The sequence below is a fragment of the Ctenopharyngodon idella genome, chromosome 5 (assembly GCF_019924925.1).
Source record: "Ctenopharyngodon idella isolate HZGC_01 chromosome 5, HZGC01, whole genome shotgun sequence".
In the NCBI taxonomy this organism is placed as follows: domain Eukaryota; kingdom Metazoa; phylum Chordata; class Actinopteri; order Cypriniformes; family Xenocyprididae; genus Ctenopharyngodon; species Ctenopharyngodon idella.
The window spans coordinates 36,246,829-36,259,535 of record NC_067224.1 but is presented as its reverse complement, the minus strand read 5'-3'; the positions used below and the strand labels follow the sequence as shown (position 1 = coordinate 36,259,535).

The 12,707-nt window shown below is 38.8% G+C and overlaps 1 protein-coding gene across 1 annotated transcript in view; it reads right to left on the bottom strand.

Annotated features, from left to right (window-relative positions):
• The window catches only part of sema4c (sema domain, immunoglobulin domain (Ig), transmembrane domain (TM) and short cytoplasmic domain, (semaphorin) 4C), a 208,532-nt gene extending 198,272 nt beyond the window's left edge, over window positions 1-10,260 (bottom strand). Inside the window, exon 1 of the mRNA XM_051894155.1 lies at window positions 10,111-10,260. The gene's annotated coding sequence lies outside the window, so the exon portion shown is untranslated. The remainder of the gene's footprint in view (window positions 1-10,110) is intronic.
• Window positions 10,261-12,707: the final 2,447 nt, after the last annotated feature.

Below are 12,707 nucleotides of genomic sequence, written 5' to 3'. Positions count from 1 at the left end.
AAGAATGAGGCACATAGATGCATAAATGCGCACTCAGAGCTGTATCATAAGACCTATGAGCATTTTAACTTTCTAGATCTGATCTCCTCCACCCCATTAACACGGATCACAGCTTGTCTCACCGAACTAAAGTATGGCACTCTAATCCAATCCGCAGCAATTAAATCCTAAGAGCTGGATTATACAGATCCCCCTGTTCAGTCTGACCTACAGGACCTGAGAGAAACCACCTAGCATACTATACAAGCTCGGCGAAGTGCTGACGGAGTTACTCTCTCCATCACAGGACTCGCTGGAGAGTCGGCTAATTAACGTCATAATAAAAGTGCCTAGACCGGCACTTTATGAGCCCTTCCAGGATGCGAAACAGAACAAATAGCGTGACTATGTGTGTGCGAACGGTATTCACATGGAGGGAGGTATTGATCTTACAATGTCAGATTAAATAAGAGCTCAATATGTGAGTAGCAGGCTTATGCATCAGAGGTGCACTGTGACCCTCCTCTCATCCATGTCTTCATCCAAAATTTCATTCTCAGGAGAGAACAAACAGGAGACACTGGCATTAGTGCATCAGTCTGGGAACAGTTTGTCTCCGGTTCTGACTGAAAAGGCCCAAACAGACCTGTTAAGCTATTGAAGTGTACGCAACACACAGGAGAGGAACGGGGAGGACACACACCAACACACCCGATGGCTAAGGAACATCCTGTGCCACCTGCAACATTAAGCCTCAGAGGTAGTAGACTAGAACAGGAAGTGACATTTAGCCAGGAAATTGTTATTTTTTCTGCATCTCATTCAGTGTTTTTCTTTTCCCCCTTTTTAACTCAAGGGAAATTCAGCAAGGATGCATTTAACTAATCAAAAGTGAGAGTAAAAACATTTATAATGTTACAAAGGATTTCTATTTCAAATAAAGACTATCACAATTTCCACAAACACAATCCACAATTTCATTCAGTGCTTTTGATGGATGGATGGATGGATGGATCGATCCATCCATCCATCCATCCATCCATCCATCCGAAAGTTATATTTAGCCAGGAAGCTGATATTTTTTTGCACCTCATTCTGAGTTTTTTCACTTCTTCTCACTTCTTTAACCGATTTCCTTCCATCCATCCATCCATCAGTTACATTTAGCCAGAAAGTTGATAGTTTTGCATCTCATTCAGTGTTTTTCCATTTCTTCTTACTCATTTAACTGACTTCCATCCATCCATCCATCCATTACATTTAGCTAGGAAGTATCTGTATAGATTTGCATCTCATTTTTTTTTTTAATTTCTTCTCACTCCTTTATCTATCTATCTATCTATCTATCTATCTATCTATCCATGTTACATTTAGCCAGGAAGTTGATAGTTTTGCATCTCATTCAGTGTATTTCCATTTCTTCTCACTCCATCCATCCATCCATCCATCCATCCATCCGTTACATTTAGCTAGGAAGTTGATATTGTTTTGCCTCTCATTCAGTGTTTTTCCATTTCTTCTCACTCCTTTAACTGTCCATCCATCCATCCATCCATCCATCCATCCATCCATCCATCCATCCATCCATCCATCCATCCATCCATCCATCCATCCATCCATCCATCCATCCATCCATCCATCCATCCATCCATCCATCCATCCATCCATCCATCCATCCATCCATCCATCCATCCATCCGAAAGTTACATTTAGCCAGGAAGTTAATATTTTTTTCAGTGTTTTTCCTTTTTAACTCAAGTGCGACTGAACTTAAACTTCATGCTTTTAAGAGAATAAAGTCAGTGAGTGCGCTCTTAGAGAAACGCACATGCTGTAATTGGGCAGAAGTTGAATTAGACGCAGGGTGCTGAGAGGCTGCCACCATCGCTACATTAACTAAGCGTCATGCGTTCAGACGGAGGGAGAAAGGGAGCGAGAAAGGGTGAGAGGCGGAGGCTGAGAGGGAATATTCATGCCATGAAACAGAAAACTTGATCAATGGCTCCCCCAGTCACCTCGTTAATGAAGAGAGAAGCTTTTATTAGATATGAGTGAAATATTTATAAGATGAATATTTTAAAGGCCCACTCTTAGCCAAGGAGAGAAAAAAGGGAAACAGACAGAGAGAGAGAGAAAGAATGAATGATTCCACAAGGGTACGGGTTAAAGAAACCAAACACTTTCATTTCTTCTCACTTCTTTAACCGACTTTCAGTCTGGTAGTCTTTCGGTGACATCAGCCAAAATCTTTCGCACTTTCAAAAATCCTCTATGCCGTACGTCACTCCTTTCTCTTTGCTGTAAAACACCAGCTAAACCTCATCTGCCGGGATCACTCTGAATAAATTAAATTAAAGCTACTCTACGGCTAGAATACATTACATTAACAGTACAGGAGTGAGATGCAGTGCTTTCGCTCGGAGGGAAAGTGCACCGCAAGGCACTTGATCAAGTGGTTCAGAGCGGAGACTGTATCAGTATTGTTCTCCAACGATATAGCTAAAGCAGTGAGAGACAGATGCCCAATTTCGATTGTCCCCTCTTTTTATAAGTATAGATTAAGACCAGGAGAATAGGTGAATGCATGGCCAACCCATTTTTGGATTTCAACAAACCTCAGTGCTCAAGGTGGCGATTGAGTTACCTTTGAATGTCTATGCCCAGAAGTGTTATTATTGATGTTGCTTGCTAAAAAAAAACATGATGACAACTTAACTTGTCCAGCTAGATTCTCCTTAATCTGCTGCTCTGACATGACAGTAGCTGACCTGAAAAAGAAAAGTAGCCATAGAACATGCCATAGAAGATATCTATCTATCTATCTATCTATCTATCTATCCATCCATCCGAAAGTTACATTTAGCCAGGAAGTAGATATTGTTTTGCATCTCATTCAGTGTTTTTCCATTTCTTCTCACTCCTTTAACTGACTTCTATCCATCCATCCACCAACCCACCGATCCGTTTCATTCAAAGTTTGTATTGATAGTAATTGTTCAAATTTCAGTTCATTTTATGTCAATGTCCTTACATTCAAATAGCAATTTTCCAATTCTAATTTTGTTTGCTACAGTACCTTATTTCAAATTCAAGTTAAATTCAGCAAACAAAAGCATCTGCTCCAGCTTTTGTGGAATCACAAATAACCTCAAATTGTGGCCACATCAATATTCGAACACATTTAAAATGTATGCACATTTTGAACAATCACATAAATGCTTAAAATCTGTGCTTGGCTTAAGCATCTTAGGGAAACAATTATTGACAAACAGTGTCAGCAGTAAATGTGTGAAGATGCAGTTGCATGTTGTGCTTATTCAATCATTGATTGAAATAGTTATATATATTTAATATCTGGGATTTTTAATTGATGACTCTCTTTCATGTGGGCCCTAAATTCAGCATCTTGTTAAGAAATTAAATTTGAAAGTGGGCTTTTTTTTTTAGAGTTAAGTCATGTCTTTCTATTACAGCAAGGAGGAGATTGGTAGCTGCTATTTTCTTGTCGGTTTTGGATTATTGTGATATCTATCTGCAGGCACCTAAGAATTGTTTACAGGCATTGGATTCAGTTTTTATCATGGTGCTTTAAGGTTTATTACCAATTCAAAAGCCCTTACCCATCATTGCTCACTGTACTCTTGGGTTGGATGGCCCGCGCTGTCAATCTGTAGACTCAAGCACTGGTACATCTTTATATATAAAACTATCCTGGGTTTGCTTCCCTCTTATTTACAGCAGTATACCATTCAAAAATGTGTAAAGATTTATGGTCTTCGTTCCCATGAATATTATCTCTTAAACATCCAGAAAGTCTGTACAAATATCGGTGAATGAGTCTGACTGTTACAAGACGAATGATGTTTTAAAGAGTTGGTCTCTCTAATTGAATTTAAGAGTATTTTAAATGATTTGGTTACAGATTTCCCTGATTGTAATAGTTTTCACTGATATTATGTACATTTTTTCGTATATGTAATTAATGTATTTGTTTTCATGTTTAAATGGTTTTTCATGTTTACCTGAGGGGCTGTTTACATGACACTGTTTTCAACTAAAAATGGAAAACCTTTTAAGCGTTTTGACCGTTCATTTACACAACAGCACTGTTTTGGTGGCCTGAAAAAGCAAACTTTTGAAAACGGTTTTCAAAGTGCAAGTTTTTGAAAACGCTACCGTTGTCATTTCTGTGTAAACTGCAAAAACGCGAATCTGTGAAAACGGTGACAGCATGCACATGCGCATTACGTGTTTAGTCTATTCACCTTATTTTTTAACAGGGAAGTAAGGTGTTTTCTGTGAATGTGCGAACTTTTATTAGCCACTTAGAATATCAAAGTGCAGTAAACTGTAAAAAATAAGGTGGATAGGCATGCGCATTTGGCGCGAGTGCTCTGTAAAAGAATGCGTATGCGCGCAGAGTTACTTTTCAAAGTAACATTGCCAACTACTTGTCTGGCATGTGTAATACAGCGTTTTTAGTAATTTTCGCTGATCTGTGTGAATGGGGATAGTTTTGATAACGTTGTCATCTGTACAAAGAAAAAACTTTTCCATTTTTAGTACATCGTTGTCATGTAAACCCTTAGTGTGCTCTTGGCCAGGATGCTCTTGTAAAAGAGATTTTAAATCTCAAGAGTTTTTTCATGGTTAAATAAAGGTTATAATACTAATACTACTAATAATAATGTTATTAACCTTGTAAATATCCAAATACACATTAACCAAAGGTTTACAAATGTACAGTGTAAAATCTCAAAACCTGGCTATTCAAAATTACAGAGTAAAGTATGAATAGTGTGAAACATGGGAACAAGATAACACAGGAATATGATTATGATTCTGGTTAATTAAACCCATTTATGAAGACATTTATGAAGACATTTTTGAAAAAACACATTTTTGAAAAAACAATTATGAAGACAGGAAATTGTAAATTATTCTTTTCAGCATCTCTCTTTCGCTCTCTCTCTCTCACCTCACATCATTATTCAAGCCCTCTCTCACACTGGACCTTCTAACATCTCTTGGACTGCAGCAACTGACCCAGTGTCATCACTTAAGCTGTTGAACTAACCTTATAAACCGCACTCGAACACCAGCACACACACACATAGATGCCAAAAACACTTGCAGATTTACATGGACAATCCCACAGACAGCCCATCGTGACATAGATGCAAAAATCACTCATGCACACATTACAATGCACAGAAACACATACATTGACTCAAAAAGCCCACCGTGATGCACACTCAGATGCAAAAATCACTCACACACACATTTACAGTCATAAACCCAGAAATGGTGTGACGACGTCTGTAGATACTGTGACACACTGTCTCGTGTCACATTCTCCCGAGAGCATTGCTGACATTTTGCCTCTCCCTGTGTGTATGTGTGCGTGTTTGGATATGTGTGTGCGTGTGTCTCTGGGCACTGTTGCTAAACCTTTGGCAGTCTTGTGCCAGTCTTGGACGTGATGTGTGTTTGTCTGTCTGCTCTGTCAAGGTCTCACCCAGGCAGACATTGAGGCTTTGCATACACACACTTTGTCATTACGGACACAGGTACAAGGATTCTGATGCTTTCAGCATGACTGTTACCGAGTTGTTTTTATTACCTTAATCTATTCCTGCGCCAGAACCAGGGGCTTGTGGGAGATATAGGGGCATAATAACGAGAAACCTAAAATACACATGTTTGAGATGTCTCGGCGAGTCTCTGTTGTTTCTGAGAACGTTCAGGCCGAAAGCACAGAAGATGCCTTGCTAGCAGTTTTATTCTGGAGCGTTCCACTTCAGAGAATCTACAAAGACAACAAAAACGAAAGGAGAGCTAGTTAATCTGAGCTGTTACATGGCTGGATTTGACAGGCGGTTTGCTGAACGAGGCCACATGCTCCCTGTAGAGGCGTTTCGGCCTCAGCTATGTTCAGAAAGTGTGTCATCAGGTGCTCACACAGACGCACAAAGACAACCGAACACAAACAAACACTGTGATGTTATGCCTGGCCACTTTATCAGACGAATATTCTTCACAAGAGCTCATTGATTCTTTGATTCAGGAAAACAGATGAAGCAATCATTCTACATAAGGGAACAACTCCACATGGAGCAACAAACCCAGCTCTTAACCCGTTAACAGAGACTACACTGTGTTCCAAATTATTATGCAAATGACATATCAGTAGGATTTCAGTACAATAAACATACAGATTTTAGTTTTTCTAAGAAAGTGTTTGTTTGTTTATTTATCCATGTCTTTTTATATAACTGGTATCAATCTCAGATAAAATAATTTGCCAGGTCTACTTAGGTAAATGGAAACCCTACTTGGAGGTTGTTCCACATTATTAAGCAAGTCACAGTTCTCATGCAATATGGGGAGGAAGAAAGATCTTTCTGAAGATGAAAAGCATGAAATTGTGCAATGTTGTGCAAAAGGCAAGAAAACAACTAATATTGTGTGAAAACTGAATGGAGATTTTCAGCTATGGTATAAAAAGAAGGATAGTGCCTTCTGAAATACAATGCACTACGCACTATCCCATGCTGCAAAAAAAAAAAAAAAAACACCACAGCAATAAAACTATCTGAAAATGTATTTCAACACCCACTATAAATGTTTCTCTTTAGTGAGGTTTGGTTAGTGGTGGCTAAAATGCAATTTTACACATAACTCCAGAGACATCAGCAGCTTCAAATACTTGTTTGCTGCTCAACACTGGCTTTTTTAGCTGCCCTTTTAATACAATTAACTTGTTTGACAGAAACTTTCCCTAATAAGCCTTTATCTGATTGAGTTCTGCTGTGCTCTAAATCACTCACAAATCTTATGATACTTCAATAATCTGCATTCAGTTTTCACACAATATTAGTTGTTTTCATGCCTTTTGCACAACATTGCACCATTTCATGCTTTTCATCGTCAGAAAGCTCTTTCTTCCTCCCCATATTGCATGAGAACTGTGACTTGCTTAATAATGTGGAACGACCTAAGTAGACCTGGCAAATTATTTAAACAAACACTTTATTAGTATAACTAAAATCTGAATGTTTATTGTACTGAAATCCTACTGATATGTCACTTGCATAATAATTTGGAACACAGTGTATAAGACAGTGTGTTCTATCGGGTTGAGGTCAGGACTCTGTGCAGGCCAGTCAAGTTCCTCCACACCAAACTCACTCATCCATGTCTTTATGGACCTTGCTTTGTGCAAAATGGCTGGTGCGCAGTCATGTTGGAACAGGAAGGGGCCATCCCCAAACTGTTCCCACAAAGTTGGGAGCATGAAATTGTCCAAAATGTCTTGGTATGCTGAAGCATTAAGAGTTTTTTTCACTGGAACTAAGGGGCCAAGCCCAACCCCTGAAAAACAACCTCACACCATAATACCCCATCCACCAAAATTTACACTTGGCACAATGCAGTTAGGCAAGTACAGTTCTCCTGGCAACCGCCAAACCCAGACTCGTCCATCGGATTGCCAGACAGATAAGCATGATTTGTCACTCCAGAGAACACGTCTCCTACCACTTTGTGGCTGAGTTGCTGTTGTTCCCAATTGCTTCCACTTTATGATACTACTAACAGTTGACCGTGGAATATTTAGTAGTGAGGAAATTTTCACGAATGGACTTATTGCACAGGTGGCAACCTATCACGGTGCCACGCTTGAATTCACTGAGCTCTTGAGAGCGACCCATTCTTTCACAAATGTTTGTAGAAGCAGTCTGCATGCCTAGGTGCTTGATTTTATACACCTGTGTCTATGGAAGTAACGCAATTTTAACCGTGGGACCCCCCTGAAATGCGATTGGGCTAGTTTTGAGAAGCAACTGGGCGGGTTTTGTTGTGAAAACCTGGCAACCCTGTGCTAGATATTTGTCTGGCGTCAGTGAAGTGTCAGCGACGCGTCAGCGAGCCTCTTTGATGCGTTGTGGAGTAGTTCAAACATAAAGATTGGTGAGGGCCGATCACCTGCTGATTTTCCCCCGATCACAGCCCGACCTGTCGGCAAGCTCGTTAACTTGTAAATCGGGCTTAAATCATATATTTATATATATATATATTTTTTTTTTTTTTCAGCAGCGAGTTTGCAGGGTTGTTTGAGATGTGCTAATGCTAAACAATGGTGCAGTCCTTTCAATAGGCCTGCAAAAAGTCATGCAAAGAGATTAAAATAGGATTTTATGTTCTCTCACAACCTAAAGATTATAATGAACAAACTAGGGCCTGTTACTTCAAGCAAGCACAATAAATTCAATACAGCGTTCAACCTTTAGCCTCCACAGCAGCTAATTACAGTGAACAAAATTGGATACGTTTTACACTTGCAGGCATCATTTGCAAAAAATGCAAAACTCTGTGCTACAAACAACAAATTGTACTGTAAACTTACAAAACGACTGCAGAGGTGCTTTAATTGATTTCCTTTGCATCATAATGGAGGGAATTAAAGGGAAATGATAACCGCCAGCGTGTGTGCTATTGAGCGGAGCGATTCCAGGAGTGCTTGGGCGATGCTTTATTACTGCTCATAAGCTCAAGGTCAGATGAAGAAGATGAACTGCTCTTGCCTACCATCCAGCAGCAGACTAATTCATCACGCTCATACCCCACTCTGAACCTGCTCCCTTTGGGATGGGCCTGCAATGCTCGCTCGCTCTCTCTTGCATGAGCACACATTCACATGATCACAAGGCCCTGTAACTGCATGGAACAGGTCACTGGAGGACTAGTCCACTGGGAGAACGACAGAGTAGCGATTGGACGGATTTTGATTGTGTTTGTTTGTATCACACAATGTGCAGATGTGTGTGTGCGTGTCTATGCACTGGAGGTGTGGAGAGGTGTTCGATCTGTGTGAGATGTAAAACTAAAGAGGCAGGGACAGTGGGACAAATGCCACTGTTTTGAACAGAAGGAGAGTCAGGTTCACTCTCATCGGGAGAGCTTCAGTAATCACAGGTGAATACTGAAGAGGTTATTATTGTCTCTTAAACTACACAGCATAATGACTCATTTCTCATTCTCTCCACTCAGTAGTAATTAAGCAAACTAACCTTAGCATTACTGATGCGCTTTGATGTTCTCATTTCCTCTCATCACTGCTTTCTACCACAACCAGGACTAGACCAAATGCATTTTCCCACTGAAAAGACTACCAATACCATGTTGATTTGAGTGTGTTGGAAGTTTGTTGTTCTCATTAATCTCGTAAAACCAGCCTACGCTTACAAAAAAAAAAAAAAAAAAAGTATACTTCAAGTTCATTTGATAAAATTTCAAGCATATTTTAAGTATACTTTATGTAGTAAGTACACTTATATCAATGTATTAGTAGTATACTTGTAAGTGTACTGTAAATGTTTCAGTAGTACTTGGGACTAAATTGGCCCTACTTTTTAGTGTATAAAAGTATATTTTTAAGTATACTTTAAGTGTAACAGTAGTAAACTTTAAGTTTTTTGTTTGTACTGCAACTACAAGCGAACTTAGGGATACTGATAGTTTACTAGTAAAACACTTCTGGCATATTTTTTAGTTTATGAAAGTACACTTTGAAGTAGGCTATACCCTCAGTAAACTACTAGTTTAGTAGTTTTACTGCAAGCATATTTGTAAATTTTCTTTAAGTGAACTTAACATAATACTTTTAGTTTACTATTTATATATTATTTTTGCACTTCAAGTATACTACTATGTTGCTATTTAGGTATTAATTTTTATACTTCTAATATACTTTTAACTGTAGGGTCATTTTACCTTTTTCCCCTCCAGCATTTTTTTTAAAAAATTGCCAGCATTTTTGATCATTTTCACAAAACTTTCATGGCCCCCAGAATATTTTTTTGTTGTATGAAAATAGATAAAGATACAATATATCAAAAGAAAGAACACAGCCTCTGCTTTTAAACAAACAAACAAAAAACATTTTGTTCTAGCATCATGCATTCTTATTTATCAACAATTTAATGCAACCTGAATGTGGGTTTCATTAAAAAGCAACATTTTGAACAAAAAGCTAGTCTTTTTGTCAAACACTACATCCGGATTTGATTCAGAACGATGATCAAAACATGAATGGAGTACATCACGTTCATCAACACCCCCAAAGCTTACCTTGTCCTGGGTCGACATTTCGTTGTTAGGCAGATTTGATTTTACATGCTGTTTGATGATCACGTTATTTTACATGTGCATAAGCAATGCTTTTATCCTTGTTTCTGCTTCGTTTTCACCTGTGTTTTGATCTGGAGATTCTGTACTCTTTCAGAAGATGCGTAATAGCGCCCCCTATTGTATAACAGTGAAAACAGATTGCCGTAAATTTCCATTAATGGCAGGGAAGCGTTGTGTCATAAGGGAAGAGTTAATAACAAAACAAGTCATCCTTAAAAGTCTGGGAATCCTGAGAGACCAGCTAACCACTTTAGGCTTTAGATTTCTCCATGCAGATTTGGCAACAGTTTAGAGTAGGTCACACAGATTCACAACTGTGCTATTGTTTTTTTTCTTTATTTTGATGTAAAAAGAATGAAACAGCTTCTTGAATGAGAAAAAAAATTAGGGAGGGACTTTATTTTGTACATTGAATTGATTTGGATCATTGTTGTTTGCTAATTTCTGCAATCTCATGTGAGTGACAGGATGCCGGAGGGGATGGATTATTGCCCAGTCCTCGCGCTGATGCACACGCCATCAGAGACGAGATGTCGTTGAGAAGGAAGAGCGGATGTCAATGTTTTGATTAAAGATTACGAGGGCACATGAATTTTAAAAATATAATGATGTGTGTGACTTAATCATTTATAATAAACAACACAATATTCTATAAGAAATAAGAATTGTCAATTTTGATTTTATGGTGGCTAGCACCAATCAGCACAAAACTCTCTTCTTATTTGGTCTCTTCTCCTTTCCCTTCCTCTTCTCCCCTCTACTTTCCCTCCTCCTTTGTCCACCCCAGGCGACTCCTCCTGCAGGATGTCCTGAGCTGCCATGGGAATCATTACCCCCTCCTTTCTGGTCCATGTGATCTCATACAGATGAATCGTTTCTAGGGCAGGCTACAGTCTCATCAGTTTTTCTTAATTAGAATTCATACTTACGGCTCTACCAGCCAACAATGCTCAAAAAGACCCACCTATATATAGCCGGAGAAGAATGTCTAATTAATCCTCCATTTCTTCCTGAGCCAGATCACAATCCTCTCTTTCATGTTTCTCAATTACGGTGTGTGTGCCCTTTTATGTTGCCTGTGTGTGTGTTGGGATTTTAGAGTCAGAGCGCGTGTGTGTGAGGAGAATCTCAAAAACACTGTTGTGCAGATGAGCAGAGGACGCACCAGCGCTGTGCATGTATTGTGTACAGCATGCTTTGTGTATGTGCCTTTGCTTTTTGAGACTAAATTAAGGCAAGTATAATTATTTTTTGCAGTGGTTATTACATGTTTTCAGTGTTTTGCAGATAACATTCAGAATACAAGAACTAGAACAAGTATCAATCTATCTATCTATCAGGGGTGTGACGAGACAGCTCACGAGACGAGACAAGATTTTTAAACGGTACTATTAAGAAATCCTCAATGACGAAATACATGACTAGAAAAACAGTCTGCAGGTGCATTTGAAATGTTTTACCTAATCATTTTGTAATGAATGTCATTTCAGTTCTACTTTCTGAGTATGAATTATCATTTGCAGTAAAAGATATACTGAAGCACTGAAAAAGGTTTTGCCACAAACTCAACTGACTGGCTTCTCTCCTTTATGATTTCATATGTCTCTTCAGACCTTAGAACTGTACACGATTATGAGCTTCTACAACTTTTGACCTCCTAACTGAACTCCTTTCCACAAATTGATCAGAGAAATAAAAACAGTATAAATAAAAATGAATAACACAGTTTTCTCTTAGTCTTATTAAGTGCAATCAATACATGCAACCATAATCAAAGTACTCTCTCAATGTTCAAAGTGCAAATACAGACCAAATTTTTCTTCAAGCATGATACAGAGCTATAAGATGGTTGTTAGAACTACACAGCCCAGCCTAAGATAGCTTTCATACTGGGAGATATTTGCATGCATCAGGAAGCTGCTTTCAAAATGTGGGGTATTGAAATTGCGTGCTCGCGTTTTACTTTCGCTTTTGATTTCGTGGTTCACTCTGTGAATAGGGATTGGCGGTGCGAAGCACGCATTCTACAATACAAGACATTTGTCAAACGCTTTAGGCTCTGTTGTGCAACGAATCCTCCGCCATGGTCTTGTCAATCATCTCGTCACTTACTTCGCCACATAATCGGTGAACTCTGATTCCTGCTGTACTACGTATGACATGAAATTGAAGCGACCATTATCCAACTGAATTAAATGGTTTTTATTTCTATAAAAAGCAAAACAACAGTGGAGGCTTAATGTAAACGTAGCGGTGGCATATTCTATCCTAAATTCACCCTCACCATCTTTCATGACAATATCGCAAGACAGCTTTTCACCTCGACGAGAAATCTCATCACATTTTAATCTCGCATGGCACAAGATCTCGTCACACCCCTACAATCCATCCATCCATTCATCCACCCATCTATCCAGAAGGCTATAAACTTTAGAACTTTAATGCTTTTTTAAAACTTCTGTCAAAACTTTCAAACGAGGCTTTGTTATTATAGCATTAAAGATTTATTTGAATGTAATTCAGCTTCCTTACATTCA